This window comes from Ambystoma mexicanum, chromosome 7q, assembly GCF_040938575.1.
Source record: "Ambystoma mexicanum isolate Mex_15411 chromosome 7q, UKY_AmexF1_1, whole genome shotgun sequence".
Lineage (NCBI taxonomy): Eukaryota > Metazoa > Chordata > Amphibia > Caudata > Ambystomatidae > Ambystoma > Ambystoma mexicanum.
In genome coordinates, this window is record NC_090941.1 from 84,336,186 (window position 1) to 84,355,291 (window position 19,106).

Below are 19,106 nucleotides of genomic sequence, written 5' to 3' on the forward strand. Positions count from 1 at the left end.
TGGTGGCCGTACGCCACCTGGCAATACCCCATGGGAGCAATCCATTTACGGTATGGCAACCCAACAGGCAGCATCATCCGAGATGATGGCTCAGGCCATAGATAGGGTGGCCACTTCCATTGTCCCCCCTGAAAGGCTGATGGAGCGACTACAGCAGGCAACCGACTCCATCTGCCAGTCACACAGGGAGGACATGTTGGCGTCCAACAGGGACAGGCGGGCGTCACTGGCGACTCTGCAGGAGGCCATCTCCATAGAGTCCCAGGGCCACAGGGAAGCCCTGAGGCAGGAGCTCCTTCACCTCAGGACGACTCTTGTTGAGCTTGAGGCTTCAACACACCAAAGGACAGAACAGCAGCTGGAGCGTCTCACCCGTACGCTCTCAGCTGAGATGCAGGCAACGAGGGCGGAGGTCCGGGCATCCCGTGAGTTGTTGCATGGGGACCTCCGCACACTCATCCTCCAGAACCAGACCTACCACACCCGCATGCTTGCAGCCATGGAGGAGCAGACTAGGGCCTTGCGTGGGCTGCCTCCCATAGTGCAACCACCTCCGGATGCAGCTGCACAGGGTGATAATAGCAATAGCAGTGATACTCCCACAATAGGGTAGCCGTGTGGGCCATGAGCCCATGGAGGTGTTTTTTTTTTCCCAGGATCCACACAGGTGGGTTTTGGTGTGCACCCTGTCCTCGGACCTTCTGGGTGGCCTCCCAAACCCCCCCGGGCCCATCAATGGCCATTTTGGATTTTTATTTTGATTTTTATTTTTGATTTTTATTTTTATTTTTATTTTTATTTTTATTTTTATTTTTAAATTTATTTTTCCCAATTTTTTTGGGACAATTTGTTGCCTTCCGTGGTTCCTGTGGGCATACGCTGCATTGTGCCTGGGCACATGCAGGCTTGTCATGTATTTGGTTCAGATGCTTTTGTTTGAGTCACACACACCCCTCCTGCTTCCCGTTTCCATGGGCTTGCAAAGGGTGTGCCCAAGTGACATTGACGTACATGGTGACATTGGACTCCCACTACATGTGTGGGTAGTCTAGTCAATACTGTGTATACATTCCTAGTGCATATTGCTGTTGTGTTGTACACTGCATGTTGCATTGATGTGTAACTCATCATCTGTGTCTACCTCCCAATTTGCAGGTCCCTTCCTCATGTCTACACAAGGCCCTCTAGTTTGGAGATGGGGTCCATGTTGGCAGCAATGCACCTACTACTCTACATGGCGCCAACACTGCACAGTTGGTAGTGGTGGGAGTGCAGGCATTTCCAGGTGGTGAGACTACTAATTTATTACATTTGTGATGTCATGTTAATGGTAGTACCTGCTCAAGTTTGTTGTTGGTCCTGCATTACTGTGAGCATTTCAGGTGTTGCAAGTTTAAATTAGGGACACTGTACATTGTGACACTAGTGTCATGTTGTGGGGATTACTTTGTTTACCTGCAAATGGCATGACATGGCACGGTGTGTCGTGTGGCGGTGCTGGGGATGGGTTGGCTGACATGGCACTGTCCTCTTGTTGCATTTTGCAAGTGGGTATTCATTTTAGCTGCTTGGATGTGTTTCTTCACAAAACTGCATTGGTGGTGTCTGTGTGGGTAGGGATGCACACATTGTAACACTTCCAGGTGAACAATCTCAGGCTGATATGGTTTTCACGGTTGATTCTCCAGACATTCAGGATCAGTGTCAGGTTGAGTCATCATTGATTGTCAGATGGAATGTGCCAGGGCAGTGTGCACTCCACAGGGGTGTGATTACTATTTGAAGTAATTAGCCACTAGCTGTGTACGGGCTGCCTCCCCCCGTGCCCTTTCCCCTCCCATGCGCAGCCGCTGTGCATGTGGTTGGGGATGTGGGGCCACCACCATGTCCACGGCCAGGCCCCGGCGTGTTGCAACGTTGTGCAGGACACATGCTGCCACTATGATCCTGCACACTACTGGGGGAGCGTACAACAGCTGCCCGCCAGAACGGTCAAGGGAGCGAAAGCGTGACTTTAGCACTCCGAATGTGCGCTCCACTATGCCCCGGGTTGTAATGTGGGCTGTGTTATATCTTACCTGGGGTGGCGTGGTGGGGTTCCGAATTGGCGTCATCATGTGGGGGCTGAGAGGGTAGGCACTGTCCCCTGTGGAGGTGGTGATTGGTATCATTGGTGGGGTTGTGACCTTGCTCAGTATCTGACATGCATGCATGTGCAGTGGCATTCATACTCACCAAGCAGCCATGTATCGCTATGCCGCCCAGCTTCTAGGTCCCGGCTTAGGGTGGACATTCGGTAAATGAAGCTGTCGTGGGTGGAGCCGGGATAGTTGGCATATACTGAGGTGATGATTCCCTTGGCATTACATACTACCTGCACGTTGATGGAATGCCAGTGCTTGCGGTTCCTATAGATGTGCTCTGATGCCCTGGGGGGACGTAGAGCCACATGGGTGCAGGCGATGGCACCTAGCACTTTGGGGAATCGTGCCACACCGTAAAAATCCAGGGCGGCAGCATGCCTTTCTGCAGGTGTTCTGGGCAGGTATATGTGCCTGCGGACTGAGGGGCGTGCAGTGATGATGTTCAAGACCTGGTGTATGCAGCGTGACTGGGTGGCCTGTGATACCTCACCCACTATGGCACTTGTCCGCTGAAATGATCCAGTGGCTAAGAAGTGCAGTACATTGAGGACCTTCTCCAGCGGGCTGAGTGCTTGGGAGCACAGGGTGGGTGATGTGAGGTCATCCTCCCACTCACTCACCAGGTCCAGTATTATGTGTGGTGGAAACCTGTACCTCCCATACACCTGGTCATCAGGCATCCCGAAAAGGCTGGTTCTGGGTGTGAATATTCTGGCCCTGACTATCCTCCTCCTCCTCCTTTGGTAGCCCACGCCCACTGCTGCTAGGAACGGTATGTTCATCCTGGGTCTGAGCTTGTTATTTTGTTAGCGCGCAAATGTATGCGTTGCGCGTGTTGTAGGCGAGCGTGTGACCCACACATCCCTGAAATCCAGTACCCAGTCCAATAGCGTGTGGAAATTCCCGCGCACCCCGGGATACAGGTGCGCTGACGTACTTGCGTGTGTAAGTGCCCGCGCACCCCTGATATACACGTACTTAGGCCAATCGCGTGTACGCGCACTTTTGTCCAATTACACGCGATGACACTCTGACGTGCTGTCCAATTACACGCAATGACAATCTGACGTGCAGTCTTTCCACGTGTGCTCTGTCATCACGTGCTGTGTGGGAAACACCCGTGCGGGTCACGTCACAGACGCGCTTACGCGCTGAGGGCCTTTGGTCCAATAGAATCGCGTATGCGTGCTGACGCGCTTACGCGCTGAGGGCCTTTGGTCCAATAGAATCGAGTATGCGTGCTGACGCGCTTACGCGCTGAGGGCCTTTGGTCCAATAGAATTGCGTATGCGTGCTGACGCGCTTACGCGCTAAGGGCCTTTCCTCAATTTTCACGCTGACGTGCAGGATTTTCACGTGCCAAATCACTCCGTATCAAGCTGGCCACGCGTAAGCACACGGAAGACCACGCTCCTGCCCAGAAGGCCGAACTACTGCCCCCCAGAGCCCCGAGCACGCTCCCACCTGCCATCTGCTGCTGCCTGACTGCCTGCTGCCCACGTGCACTGCCATTTGCTGCCTGCACATCAGCCAGAGGTGCTGTTGCAGTGACCACCCCTGCTGGAACTGAAGACTCCCGACTGGGATTCCATCGCTCCACAGCCCAGCCCCAGGACCCAGTTGCCCACCCACTCCTGCCTCTGGGGTTGTCATGTTGGGTCAAACACCATCTGTGACCACTGACAACCCCCGGCCAGAGAGGCAGAGGGGCACCAGCTTCAGTGCCACCGAAGTTGGTGTCCTGGTGGAGCAAGTCCTGGGGCAGTATGATGCCCTCTTTGGAAGTTCCCCCGCCGACACGGAAGGACGGACTCGGATCTGGACTGACATCGTGACTGCCATCAACGCGGAGGGGGTGGCAGTCCGGGACTTACAACATGTCAGGAAGCGCTGGGAGGACTTCAGGTCCAGGACCCTGAACAAGGCCCGGCACCTCTTGAAGGCAGCGGATGCCAAGGGGCGCCGGGGCCACTTGTCGGAAGAACAGATGAGGGTCCTGGAACGCATATCCCCAGCGCTCCACATCCAGGTCCTAGAGAAGCAGACCCGTCTGGAGTCGAGCGGTGAGTGTACATGCATCCTGAGTGTGAGCAGTGCGTGTGGTGATTATTCGGTAGTGTGCAGGTTGCACATCTGTTTGTATGGGGTCGAGTATGGGTGGGGGTGTACAGGGCAGTGGGGCTGACACATGCGAGGGCTGTAATGTGTGAGACATGGATGGTGCTTGTGTGTGTAGGCTTGCATGCCAAATGCAGTTGTGTGTGCACACATGTTTGGATGAATGTGTATGTAAGTAGACATGTCCGTGATGTCACGCATGTATGTTGTTTTCGGCTGCATGTATGAGCACTGTGTACATGTGCATGTGTGTGTATTTGACAAGGGTGCAACAGTGATGCAACATGGATGCATGTGACAGCGGTATGTGGAAGCCTGATTGGCAGATGTGACATGGATGCCCGTCTGAACACTGCAACACTTGGCAGAGGTGTACACATGCATGCAAGTGTGGTGGTGTGTGTACATGTGTGGTGCACTTCCTGTGTTGCATGTGATGTCTGGCTCCCCTTTGGCTGCTCATGCAGTTGTATGTGTAGGGATGGTGGTGGCAGTTGCGATATGACTGTGGTATGGCTCATGTGTGCGAGTTGTAATGACATGTGTGTTGGGGATTGTGATGACATGTCTGAGGTTTGCCAATGCCACTCATGTGCAACTGTCATGTGTGTATGTGTCCATTGTACAGTGCCCTGATGCCTGTGTTTTGTTTCTCCCTGTCTGCAGCGTCAACTGATGAAGAGGGCGGAGAAGGTACTGTGGAGCACAGCGGCGGGGATCCCACCGCCAGCCGGAGACGCAAGTCCCGGCTCCCCACCCGTGTTGTCATCTCGTCGGGGAGTGAGGAGTCCGGTTCCGCGTCCCAGGCTGCAGCTGCCGGAGGGAGGTCCAAGAGGTGGAGGTTGGAGTTGGACTCCTCGGCAGCAGAAGGGGCAGCTGGGACCCCACAGGGCCCAACAGGGGAAGATGGCACGGAGTCATCCAGGTTGGTGGGGGGTTTGGTGGAGGAGGAGGCCGTGCAAGCACCAGAGACGGGGTCTGGAGGTGGGGATCCCACTGGTGCTAGTGGTGCAGTGCAGGACCAGGGACAGGAGGCAGCACAGGCCGCCGCGGAGGTGCCTGTGTGCAATCCTGTCCCCGATCCTGTCCCTGCATCATCTTGCACCAGCAGGGATGCCTACGTCCAGGCCCGTTTTCAGGCAGGGGATGAGCTGACGTCAACTGGCCTTCCTCTGCCTGCGGACGTGGCTATCCAGGTCCGGGTTGAGCCTGTCCTGGCTGGTGTGGCGTTGCGTCAACGGGCCATGCGAGGTGACCTGTAGTCTTTTCATGGAGAGACTGCACGTCATCTCGAATGTCTCGTTGACCACTTCAGCCTGCTGGGACAGGTCACCCAGGCTGGATTCCTCCGTCTGATGGGGCTTGCTCCGACCCCCTCCTCAACTGGACCCCCTACGCGCCAGTCGTCCTCTGTGCCATCTTCCCACCCATCAGTCACCTGGGTGCCCTGTGGAGCTGCCTCTGACGGTGCGGCCAGGCTGGTAGAGGAGGCATCCCTGCCACAGTCGGGAGTCGGACGTCCAGCAGGGGTGGCCACATCAACAACTGCACCCCAGCCGGCGGAGGATGTGCAGGTAGCAGGAGGCAGTGCACGGGCAGAGGCAGAGCAGCAGCAGCAACATGGTGGGAGCCATGAAGGCTCGGGGCCTTCGACATCGGAGGGGCAGGCATCGGCCGGAGGGCAGGAGGACCCAGGACAGAGAGTGTCTTCCGTGTGGCAGCGGTTGGGCCACGCCATAGGTGCGGAGCGGCGGCGGGCGGAAGAGGCGTGGCTCACAATGGTAAGGGCGGAGAACTCCATGCGGAGGCCCCTGAGGTGGGCCGAGTGCCTCGAGACAATCCACAGGGGGTTGGAGGAGGACACGGCGTCGTCCCTGCGGACCCTCGGGGCCATGGACCAGGACCGCCTCCGGGACATCGAACAGGAGTTCGATGATGTCCTGGCCCGGAACACCACGGAGTGAGCCGCTGGACTTGCCCGCCGCCTTTGTATATAGTTCTTTAGTTTTAGGTTTCCTTTGTTTGTTCTTATGATTTGGAGTCGACCGACACTGCTCCACTTTTTGTATATGGTTGCATTTTAGTTAGGGTTTTTTGTAGGTTTCCTTTGTTCAGTTGGGCTCATGGACCCTTGGATATTTTGTACATAGTTCTTCATTGGATTGATTTTAGTTTTCATTTGACTTTGGACAACATTTTTTTGGATTAGGATTTGGTGGTTTTATTTTTTTAAAAGGACATGCAGCTTATCTTTTTTCATTCCCATTGTAGTTTGTTTCATTTCTTTTGCATTCTTTTTTTTAAATACAATTTTGTTTTCATACTTCACTGTGTGGTATCATCTCATTGGTTTCATGCATGACATGTTGGGTGTTTTCCCATTCAATTGCAACCATTGTGTGTGACGGACATGGGTTCATTAGCTTTATGAACATTGGGGGTGTAACATGTAATTTCCTTTTCCATGTGGGTGAATGGGTTACTTGGTTGGGCTTTTTGGCTGTGGAGGCTGACCATGACGCACATGATTGGGGATTGTGAGGACCTGGTGGAGGCTGCCCATGGTGGCTGGGGGGTGGGGGTGCTGGGAGACATGAGTGGGGGCCTGGTGGAGGGTGCCCCTGCACTGCTGGGGGGTGGGGGTGGTGGGAGACATGAGTGGGGGCCTGGTGGAGGCTGCCCCTGGTGGCTGGGGGGTGGGGGTGGTGGGAGACATGAGTGGGGGCCTGGTGGAGGCTGCCCCTGGATGCTGGGGGGTGGGGGGGTGGGAGACATGAGTGGGGGCCTGGTGGGGGCTGTCCATGGTGGCTGGGGGTGGGGGTGGGAGACATGAGTGGAGGCCTGGTGGAGGCTGCCCATGGTGGCTGGGGGGTGGGGGGGTGGGGGTTGGTGAAATGACATGGGTGGGGGCCTGGTGGAGGGTGCCCCTGCACTGCTGGGGGGTGGGGGTGGTAGGAGACATGATTGGGGGTGGTGGGAGACATGAGTGGGGGCCTGGTGGAGGGTGCCCCTGCACTGCTGGGGGGTGGTGGTGGTGGGAGACATGAATGGGGGCCTGGTGGATGGTGCCCCTGCACTGCTGGGGGGTGGGGGTGGTGGGAGACATGAGTGGGGGCCTGGTGAAGGGTGCCCCTGCACTGCTGGGGGGTGGTGGTGGTGGGAGACATGAGTGGGGGCCTGGTGGAGGCTGCCCATGTTGGCTGGGGGGTGGGGGTGGTGGGAGACATGAGTGGGGGCCTGGTGGCTGCTGCCCATGGTGGCTGGGGGGTGGGGGTGGGTGGGAGACATGGGTGGGGGCCTGGTGGAGGGTGCCCCTGCACTGCTGGGGGGTGGGGGTGGTGGGAGACATGAGTGGGGGCCTGGTGGAGGGTGCCCCTGCACTGCTGGGAGGTGGTGGTGGTGGGAGACATGAGTGGGGGCCTGGTGGAGGCTGCCCATGGTGGCTGGGGGGTGTGGGTGGTGGGAGACATGAGTGGGGGCCTGGTGGGGGCTGCCCATGGTGGCTGGGGGGTGGGGGTGCGTGGGAGACATGGGTGGGGGCCTGGTGGAGGGTGCCCCTGCACTGCTGGGGGTGGGGCCTGGTGGTGCTGCTCCTGCACTGCTGGGGGTGGGGGTGGGTGGGAGACATGAGTGGGGGCCTGGTGGAGGCTGCCCATGGTGGCTGGGGGATGTGGGTGGTGGGAGACATGAGTGGGGGCCTGGTGGGGGCTGCCCATGGTGGCTGGGGGGTGGGGGTGGGTGGGAGACATGGGTGGGGGCCTGGTGGAGGGTGCCCCTGCACTGCTGGGGGGTGGGGGCCTGGTGGTGCTGCTCCTGCACTGCTGGGGGTGGGGGTGGGTGGGAGACATGAGTGGGGGCCTGGTGGAGGCTGCCCCTGGATGCTGGGGGGTGGGGGTGGTGGGAGACATGAGTGGGGGCCTGGTGGAGGGTGCCCATGGTGGCTGGGGGGTGGGGGTGGTGGGGGACATGAGTGGGGGCCTGGTGGAGGGTGCCCCTGCACTGCTGGGGGGTGGTGGTGATAGGGGACATGGGTGGTGGCCTGGTGGAGGCTGCCCCTGGTGGCTGGGGGGTGGGGGTGGTGGGAGACATGAGTGGGGGCCTGGTGGGGGCTGCCGATGGTGGCTGGGGGGTGGGGGTGGGTGGGAGACTTGAGTGGAGGCGTGGTGGAGGGTGCCCATGATGGCTGGGGGGTGGGGGTGGGTGGGAGACATGAGTGGGGGCCTGGTGGAGGCTGCCCCTGGATGCTGGGGGGTGGGGGTGGTGGGAGACATGAGTGGGGGCCTGGTGGAGGGTGCCCATGGTGGGTGGGGGGTGGGGGTGCAGGGGGACATGAGTGGGGGCCTGGTGGTGCTGCCCCTGCACTGCTGGGGGGTGGGTGTGGGTTGGAGACATGAGTGGGGGCCTGGTGGAGGCTGCCCCTGGATGCTGGGGGGTGGGGGTGGTGGGAGACATGAGTGGGGGCCTGGTGGAGGGTGCCCATGGTGGCTGGGGGGTGGGGGTGGTGGGAGACATGAGTGGGGGCCTGGTGGAGGGTGCCCCTGCACTGCTGGGGGGTGGTGGTGATAGGGGACATGGGTGGTGGCCTGGTGGAGGCTGCCCCTGGTGGCTGGGGGGTGGGGGTGGTGGGAGACATGAGTGGGGGCCTGGTGGGGGCTGCCCATGGTGGCTGGGGGGTGGGGGTGGGTGGGAGACATGGGTGGGGGCCTGGTGGAGGGTGCCCCTGCACTGCTGGGGGGTGGGGGTGGTGGGAGACATGAGTGGGGGCCTGGTGGAGGGTGCCCATGGTGGCTGGGGGGTGGGGGCCTGGTGGTGCTGCTCCTGCACTGCTGGGGGGTGGGGGTGGGTGGGAGACATGAGTGGGGGCCTGGTGGAGGCTGCCCCTGGATGCTGGGGGGTGGGGGTGGTGGGAGACATGAGTGGGGGCCTGGTGGAGGGTGCCCATGGTGGCTGGGGGGTGGGGGTGGTGGGGGACATGAGTGGGGGCCTGGTGGAGGGTGCCCCTGCACTGCTGGGGGGTGGTGGTGATAGGGGACATGGGTGGTGGCCTGGTGGAGGCTGCCCCTGGTGGCTGGGGGGTGGGGGTGGTGGGAGACATGAGTGGGGGCCTGGTGGAGGGTGCCCCTGCACTGCTGGGGGGTGGTGGTGGTGGGAGACATGAGTGGGGGCCTGGTGGAGGCTGCCCATGGTGGCTGGGGGTGTGGGTGGTGGGAGACATGAGTGGGGGCCTGGTGGGGGCTGCCCATGGTGGCTGGGGGGTGGGAGTGGGTGGGAGACATGGGTGGGGGCCTGGTGGAGGCTGCCCCTGCACTGCTGGGGGGTGGGGGTGGTGGGAGACATGAGTGGGGGCCTGGTGGAGGGTGCCCATGGTGGCTGGGGGGTGGGGGCCTGGTGGTGCTGCTCCTGCACTGCTGGGGGGTGGGGGTGGGTGGGAGACATGAGTGGGGGCCTGGTGGAGGCTGCCCCTGGATGCTGGGGGGTGGGGGTGGTGGGAGACATGAGTGGGGGCCTGGTGGAGGATGCCCATGGTGGCTGGGGGGTGGGGGTGGTGGGGGACATGAGTGGGGGCCTGGTGGAGGGTGCCCCTGCACTGCTGGGGGGTGGTGGTGATAGGGGACATGGGTGGTGGCCTGGTGGAGGCTGCCCCTGGTGGCTGGGGGGTGGGGGTGGTGGGAGACATGAGTGGGGGCCTGGTGGGGGCTGCCGATGGTGGCTGGGGGGTGGGGGTGGGTGGGAGACATGAGTGGAGGCGTGGTGGAGGGTGCCCATGGTGGCTGGTGGGTGGGGGTGGGTGGGAGACATGAGTGGGGGCCTGGTGGAGGCTGCCCCTGGATGCTGGGGGGTGGGGGTGGTGGGAGACATGAGTGGGGGCCTGGTGGAGGGTGCCCCTGGTGGCTGGGGGGTGGGGGTGCAGGGGGACATGAGTGGGGGCCTGGTGGTGCTGCCCCTGCACTGCTGGGGGGTGGGGTGGGTTGGAGACATGAGTGGGGGCCTGGTGGAGGCTGCCCCTGGATGCTGGGGGGTGGGGGTGGTGGGAGACATGAGTGGGGTCCTGGTGGAGGGTGCCCATGGTGGCTGGGGGGTGGGGATGGTGGGAGACATGAGTGGGGGCCTGGTGGAGGGTGCCCCTGCACTGCTGGGGGGTGGTGGTGATAGGGGACATGGGTGGTGGCCTGGTGGAGGCTGCCCCTGGTGGCTGGGGGGTGGGGGTGGTGGGAGACATGAGTGGGGGCCTGGTGTGGGCTGCCCATGGTGGCTGGGGGGTGGGGGTGGGTGGGAGACATGAATGGAGGCCTGGTGGAGGGTGCCCATGGTGGCTGGGGGGTGGGGGTGGGTGGGAGACATGAGTGGGGGCCTGGTGGAGGGTGCCCCTGCACTGCTGGGGGGTGGGGGGGTGGGAGACATGAGTGGGGCCTGGTGGGGGCTGCCCATGGTGGCTGGGGGGTGGGGGTGGGTGGGAGACATGAGTGGAGGCCTGGTGGAGGCTGCCCATGGTGGCTGGGGGGTGGGAGTGGTGGGAGACATGAGTGGGGGCCTGGTGGCGGCTGCCCATGGTGGCTTGGGGGTGGGTGGGAGACATGGGTGGGGGCCTGGTGGAGGGTGCCCCTGCACTGCTGGGGGGTGGGGGTGGTGGAAGACATGAGTGGGGGCCTGGTGGAGGCTGCCCCTGGTGGCTGGGGGCTGGGGGGGTGGGAGACATGAGTGGCGGCCTGGTGGGGGCTGCCCATGGTGGCTGGGGGATGGGGGTGGGTGGGAGACATGAGTGGAGGCCTGGTGGAGGGTGCCCATGGTGGCTGGGGGGTGGGGGTGGGTGGGAGACATGAGTGGGGGCCTGGTGGAGGCTGCCCCTGGATGCTGGTGGGTGGGGGGTGGGAGACATGAGTGGGGGCCTGGTGGGGGCTGCCCATGGTGGCTGGGGGGTGGGGGTGGGTGGGAGACATGAGTGGAGGCCTGGTGGAGGCTGCCCATGGTGGCTGGGGGGTGGGGGTGGTGGGAGACATGAGTGGGGGCCTGGTGGGGGCTGCCCATGGTGGCTGCGGGGTGGGGGTGGGTGGGAGACATGGGTGGGGGCCTGGTGGAGGGTGTCCCTGCACTGCTGGGGAGTGGGGGTGGTGGGAGACATGAGTGGGGGCCTGGTGGAGGCTGCCCCTGGTGGCTGGGGGTTGGGGGGGTGGGAGACATGAGTGGGGGCCTGGTGGAGGGTGCCCATGGTGGCTGGGGGGTGGGGGTGGGTGGGAGACATGAGTGGGGGCCTGGTGGAGGCTGCCCCTGGATGCTGGGTGGTGGGGGTGGGTGGGAGACATGAGTGGGGGCCTGGTGGAGGCTGCCCCTGGATGCTGGGGGGTGGGGGGGTGGGAGACATGAGTGGGGGCCTGGTGGGGGCTGCCCATGTTGGCTGGGGGGTGGGGGTGGGTGGGAGACATGAGGGGAGGCCTGCTGGAGGCTGCCCCTGGATGCTGGGGGGTGGGGGTGCAGGGGGACATGAGTAGGGGCCTGGTGGTGCTGCCCCTGCACTGCTGGGGTGTGGGGGGTGGGAGACATGAGTGGGGGCCTGGTGGAGGGTACCCCTGCACTGCTGGGGGGTGGGGGTGGTGGGAGACATGAGTGGGGGCCTGGTGGAGGGTGCCCATGGTGGCTGGGGGGTGGGGGTGGGTGGGAGACATGAGTGGGGGCCTGGCGGAGGCTGCCCCTGGATGCTGGGGGGTGGGGGTGGTGGGAGACATGAGTGGGGGCCTGGTGGAGGGTGCCCCTGGTGGCTGGGGGGTGGGGGTGGATGGGAGACATGAGTGGGGGCCTGGTGGAGGCTGCCCATGGTGGCTGGGGGGTGGGGGTGGGTGGGAGACATGAGTGGTGGCCTGGTGGAGGCTGCCCATGGTGGCTTGGGGGTGGGGGTGGTGGGAGACATGAGTGGGGGCCTGGTGGGGGCTGCCCATGGTGGCTGGGGGGTTGGGGTGGGTGGGTTGACATGGGTGGGGGCCTGGTGGAGGGTGACCCTGCACTGCTGGGGGGTGGGGGTGGTGGGAGACATGAGTGGGGGCCTGGTGGAGGGTGCCCCTGCACCGCTGGGGGGTGGGGTGGTGGGAGACATGAGTGGGGGCCTGGTGTAGGCTGCCCTTGGTGGCTGGGGGGTGGGGGTGGTGGGAGACATGAGTGGGGGCCAGGTGGAGGGTGCCCCTGCACTGCTGGGGGGTGGGGGTGGTGGGAGACATGAGTGGGGGCCTGGTGGAGGGTGCCCATGCACTGCTGGGGGGTGGTGGGAGACATGAGTGGGGGCCTGGTGGAGGGTGCCCATGGTGGCTGGGGGGTGGGAGTGGTGGGAGACATGAGTGGGGGCCTGGTGGATGGTGCCCCTGCACTGCTGGCGGGTGGTGGTGATAGGGGACATGGCTGGTGGCCTGGTGGAGGCTGCCCCTGGTGGCTGGGGGGTGGGGGTGGTGGGAGACATGAGTGGGGGCCTGGTGGGGGCTGCCCATGGTGGCTGGGTGGTGGGGGTGGGTGGGAGACATGGGTGGGGGCCTGGTGGAGGGTGCCCCTGCACTGCTGGGGGGTGGGGGTGGTGGGAGACATGAGTGGGGGCCTGGTGGAGGCTGCCCCTGGTGGCTGGGGGGGTGAGGGGGGTGGGAGACATGAGTGGGGGCCTGGTGGGGGCTGCCCATGGTGGCTGGGGGGTGGGGGTGGGTGGGAGACATGAGTGGAGGCCTGATGGTCGATGCCCATGGTAGCCGGGGGGTGGGGGTGGATTGGGAGACATGAGTGGGGGCCTGGTGGAGGCTGCCCCTGGATGCTGGGGGATGGGGGGGTGGTAGACATGAGTGAGGGCCTGGTGGGGGCTGCCCATGGTGGCTGGGGGGTGGGGGTGGGTGGGAGACATGAGTGGAGGCCTGGTGGAGGCTGCCCATGGTGGCTGGGGGGTGGGGGTGGTGGGAGACATGAGTGGGGGCCTGGTGGGGGCTGCCCATGGTGGCTGGGGGGGGTTGGTTAGGTGGACATGGGTGGGGGCCTGGTGGAGGGTGCCCCTGCACTGCTGTGGGGTGGGGGTGGTGGGAGACATGAGTGGGGGCCTGGTGGAGGCTGCCCCTGGTGGCTGGGGGTGGAGGGGTGGGAGACATGAGTGGGGGCCTGGTGGAGGGTGCCCATGGTGGCTGGGGGGTGGGGGTGGGTGGGAGACATGAGTGTGGGCCTGGTGGAGGCTGCCCCTGGATGCTGGGTGTGGGGGTGGGTGGGAGACATGAGTGGGGGCCTGGTGGATGCTGCCCCTGGATGCTGGGGGATGGGGGGTGGGAGACATGAGTGGGGGCCTGGTGGAGGGTGCCCCTGCACTGCTAGGGGGTGGGGTGGTGGGAGACATAAGTGGGGGCCTGGTGGAGGGTGCCCCTGCACTGCTGGGGGGTGGGGGTGGTGGGAGACATGAGTGGGGGCCTGGTGGAGGGTGCCCCTGCACTGCTAGGGGGTGGGGTGGTGGGAGACATGAGTGGGGGCCTGGTGGAGGCTGCCCCTGGTGGCTGGGTTGTGGGGGTGGTGGGAGACATGAGTGCGGGCCTGGTGGAGGGTGCCCCTGCACTGTTGGGGGGTGGGGGTGGTGGGAGACATGAGTGGGGGCCTGGTGGAGGCTGCCCCTGGTGGCTGGGGGGTGGGGGGGTGGGAGACATGAGTGGGGGCCTGGTGGAGGGTGCCCATGGTGGCTGGGGGGTGGGGGTGGGTGGGAGACATGAGTGGGGGCCTGGTGGAGGCTGCCCCTGGATGCTGGGGGGTGGGGGTGGGTGGGAGACATGAGTGGGGGCCTGGTGGAGGCTGCCCCTGGATGCTGGGGGGTGGGGGGGTGGGAGACATGAGTGGGGGCCTGGTGGGGGCTGCCCATGGTGGCTGGGGGGTGGGGGTGGGTGGGAGACATGAGGGGAGGCCTGGTGGAGGCTGCCCCTGGATGCTGGGGGGTGGGGGTGCAGGGGGACATGAGTAGGGGCCTGGTGGTGCTGCCCCTGCACTGCGGGGGTGTGGGGGGGTGGGAGACATGAGTGGGGGCCTGGTGGAGGGTACCCCTGCACTGCTGGGGGGTGGGGGTGGTGGGAGACATGAGTGGGGGCCTGGTGGAGGGTGCCCATGGTGGCTGGGGGGTGGGGGTGGGTGGGAGACATGAGTGGGGGCCTGGTGGAGGCTGCCCCTGGATGCTGGGGGGTGGGGGTGGTGGGAGACATGAGTGTGGGCCTGGTGGAGGGTGCCCCTGGTGGCTGGGGGGTGGGGGTGGGTGGGAGACATGAGTGGGGGCCTGGTGGAGGCTGCCCATGGTGGCTGGGGGGTGGGGGTGGTTGGGAGACATGAGTGGTGGCCTGGTGGAGGCTGCCCATGGTGGCTGGGGGGTGGGGGTGGTGGGAGACATGAGTGGGGGCCTGGTGGGGGCTGCCCATGGTGGCTGGGGGGTGGGGGTGGGTGGGAGACATGGGTGGGGGCCTGGTGGAGGGTGCCCCTGCACTGCTGGGGGGTGGGGGTGGTGGGAGACATGAGTGGGGGCCTGGTGGAGGGTGCCCATGGTGGCTGGGGGGTGGGGGTGGGTGGGAGACATGAGTGGGGGCCTGGTGGAGGCTGCCCCTGGATGCTGGGGGGTGGGGGTGGTGGGAGACATGAGTTGGGGCCTGGTGGAGGGTGCCCCTGGTGGCTGGGGGGTGGGGGTGGATGGGAGACATGAGTGGGGGCCTGGTGGAGGCTGCCCATGGTGGCTGGGGGGTGGGGGTGGGTGGGAGACATGAGTGGTGGCCTGGTGGAGGCTGCCCATGGTGGCTGGGGGGTGGGGGTGGTGGGAGACATGAGTGGGGGCCTGGTGGGGGCTGCCCATGGTGGCTGGGAGGTGGGGGTGGGTGGGAGACATGGGTGGGGGCCTGGTGGAGGGTGCCCCTGCACTGCTGGGGGGTGGGGGTGGTGGGAGACATGAGTGGGGGCCTGGTGGAGGGTGCCCCTGCACTGCTGGGGGGTGGGGTGGTGGGAGACATGAGTGGGGGCCTGGTGGAGGCTGCCCTTGGTGGCTGGGGGGTGGGGGTGGTGGGAGACATGAGTGGGGGCCAGGTGGAGGGTGCCCCTGCACTGCTGGGGGGTGGGGGTGGTGGGAGACATGAGTGGGGGCCTGGTGGAGGGTGCCCCTGCACTGCTGGGGGGTGGTGGGAGACATGAGTGGGGGCCTGGTGGAGGGTGCCCATGGTGGCTGGGGGGTGGGAGTGGTGGGAGACATGAGTGGGGGCCTGGTGGAGGGTGCCCCTGCACTGCTGGCGGGTGGTGGTGATAGGGGACATGGCTGGTGGCCTGGTGGAGGCTGCCCCTGGTGGCTGGGGGGTGGGGGTGGTGGGAGACATGAGTGGGGGCCTGGTGGGGGCTGCCCATGGTGGCTGGGGGGTGGGGGTGGGTGGGAGACATGAGTGGAGGCCTGGCGGAGGCTGCCCATGGTGGCTGGGGGGTGGGGGTGGTGGGAGACATGAGTGGGGGCCTGGTGGGGGCTGCCCATGGTGGCTGGGTGGTGGGGGTGGGTGGGAGACATGGGTGGGGGCCTGGTGGAGGGTGCCCCTGCACTGCTGGGGGGTGGGGGTGGTGGGAGACATGAGTGGGGGCCTGGTGGAGGCTGCCCCTGGTGGCTGGGGGGTGTGAGGGGGGTGGGAGACATGAGTGGGGGCCTGGTGGGGGCTGCCCATGGTGGCTGGGGGGTGGGGGTGGGTGGGAGACATGAGTGGAGGCCTGATGGTCGATGCCCATGGTAGCCGGGGGGTGGGGGTGGATTGGGAGGCATGAGTGGGGGCCTGGTGGAGGCTGCCCCTGGATGCTGGGGGGTGGGGGGGTGGGAGACATGAGTGAGGGCCTGGTGGGGGCTGCCCATGGTGGCTGGGGGGTGGGGGTGGGTGGGAGACATGAGTGGAGGCCTGGTGGAGGCTGCCCATGGTGGCTGGGGGGTGGGGGTGGTGGGAGACATGAGTGGGGGCCTGGTGGGGGCTGCCCATGGTGGCTGGGGGGGGTTGGTTAGGGAGACATGGGTGGGGGCCTGGTGGAGGGTGCCCCTGCACTGCTGTGGGGTGGGGGTGGTGGGAGACATGAGTGGGGGCCTGGTGGAGGCTGCCCCTGGTGGCTGGGGGGTGGAGGGGTGGGAGACATGAGTGGGGGCCTGGTGGAGGGTGCCCATGGTGGCTGGGGGGTGGGTGGGAGACATGAGTGTGGGCCTGGTGGAGGCTGCCCCTGGATGCTGGGGGGTGGGGGGGTGTCAGACATGAGTGGGGGCCTGGTGGAGGGTGCCCCTGCACTGCTAGGGGGTGGGGTGGTGGGAGACATAAGTGGGGGCCTGGTGGAGGGTGCCCCTGCACTGCTGGGGGGTGGTGGTGATAGGGGACATGGGTGGGGGCCTGGTGGAGGCTGCCCCTGCACTGCTGGGGGGTGGGGGTGGTGGGAGACATGAGTGGGGGCCTGGTGGAGGTTGCCCCTGCTGGCTGGGGGGTGGGGGTGGTGGGAGACATGAGTGGGGGCCTGGTGGAGGGTGCCCCTGCACTGCTGGGGGGTGGGGGGTGGGAGACATGGCTGGGGGCCTGGTGGTGGGTGCCCCTGGTGGCTGGTGGGTGGGGGCGGTGGGAGACATGAGTGGTGGCCTGGTGGAGGGTGCCCCTGCACTGCTGGGGGGTTGGGGGGGGTGGGAGACATGGCTGGGGGCCTGGTGGTGGGTGCCCCTGGTGGCTGGGGGCGGCGGGAGACATGAGTGGGGGCCTGGTGGAGCTGCCCCTGGTGGCTGCAGGGTGGGGGTGGTGGGACACATGAGTGGGGGCCTGGTGGAGGCTGCCCCTGGTGGCTGGGGGGTGGGGGTGCTGGGTGACATGAGCAGGTGTGCAGGGTAGTCCCCTGTGGTGTGTGCTGCCTGCAGGGGCCGTGGAGGGTGTACAGGGAATACCTGGGAGCACACAGCCAAATCGCGTGTAGATTTTCCCGCGTACCCCTGTCATACATGTGCCCAGCCAAATCGCGTGTGGAACTTCCCGCGCACCCCTGTAATCTACGTACCCGGCCAAATCGCGTGTGGAACTACCCGCGCACCCCTGTAATCCACGTACACGGCCAAATCACGTGTGGAACTTCCCGCGCACCCCTGAAATCCATGTACCCGGCCAAATCGCGTGTGGAACTTCCCGCGCACCCCTGGAATCCACGTACCCTGACAAATCGCGTGTGGAACTTCCCGCGCACCCCTGTAATCCACGTACACGGCCAAATTGCGTGTGGAACTTCCCGCGCACCCCTGTATTCCACTTACACGGCCAAATCGCGTGTGGAACTTCCCGCACACCCCTGTAATCCGCGTACCCTGACAATTCGCGTGTGGAACTTCCCGCAAACCCCTGGAATTCACGTACCCTGACAAATCGCGTGTGGAACTTCCCGCGCACCCCTGAAATCCATATACCCGGCCAAATCGCGTGTGGAACTTCCCGCGCATCCCTGGAATCCACGTACCCGGCCAAATCGCGTGTGAGACTTCCCGCGCACCCCGGTATACACGCACACGTATTTTTTGTCAGCGGGTGTCCGTGTTTGTGGGTACCCCTTTTCACGTCATTTGTCCTGGAGGGCCACAGTATAGGACATTCATCATGGCAGTATATAGGTGCTATTTGTTGGCGCACCTTTTGGCGCACATTTCTTCCAGGCGCAGAGACGCTACCGCCTGCTTTCTTGTGGCGGTCATGTTTGTGCCTGTGCGCTGGTTTGAGCGTGCGCTTTTTTGCCCTATTCTATTCCATGAATACGTGTTGTAGGCGAGCGTGTGGGCGTTCCGCGCACTTGTGCCCTGTACTTCCACCGTGACGCCCACATTTTGGCAAGTTGTTCCCCATTCCGAGTGTTACGCCCCGTGTTCCGCCTACTTTTGTTGCGTGCGCCGCGCTATGTGCGATTTTCGCTGTGGCCTGTGCGATTTTCGCTGTGACCTGGCGCACGCAGTTAGATGGCCTGTGCGCCAACGTGCGCGGCGCACTTTTTTATCGCACATCCGAAGGTTTTCTCGCGCACGGCCTTCCATGAATCGATGTGCGCTGCTTTTCGTGCGATTTTCGCACTTGCACTGCGATTTTCGCTATTCCACTGTGATTCGCACGTTTTTGGCCACTTGCGCCGTGCTAATTATTCCATGAATCGGCCTCTATATGTGTTGTCAGGATTGTTTGCTGCATTTCTGTGAAGTACTAACATTTGCAAACACAATGGGTCTGTACTGTGTGAGTAAATGTTGTCAACAATTGGTGGTAATTGAAATAGAATATTCATTGCTACATTTGCATAGCAACTTACACCAACTATATTTGAGAATTTAAATGGTCCAGGTAGTTCTGTATCTAACTGCTTTTTTTGGAGTTTGTCTTCCTTGTTTAAAGAAGTACCTGGTTTACTTTCTCTAATTGATTCTTTTTTGTTTGTGGTACTTGATGAAGTACTAGTTTCTTTTACTCTCTTTGGAGGATTTGCAGTGACGTCCTGTTGCATTTCTGTTTGATTTAGTTTTCTTTTACAACGTTTTAGTTTTTGTGGAACAGAATATGTGTTTAGCTGGGGAGTGTATAGTGAGCGAAGTCTATTATATTCTAAAATGCAAGGAATATCAGCGTTTACTTTACTTGCATCAAAGTTGATTAGAAATAGACCGTCAAGTGTAAGTAAGCGTGATAGTGCTACGTAGCTCATGCCTTCTTTAAAGATTGTGTTACCAATATCTATCATTGCTTTGTCCAGGGTAAGACCTTGTGATTTATGAATCGTGACTGCGTATGCAAGAGTTAGAGAAAATTGTTCTCTGCGTACATACATATATTTGAAGAGAAGGAATCTAGCTGTTGAGCG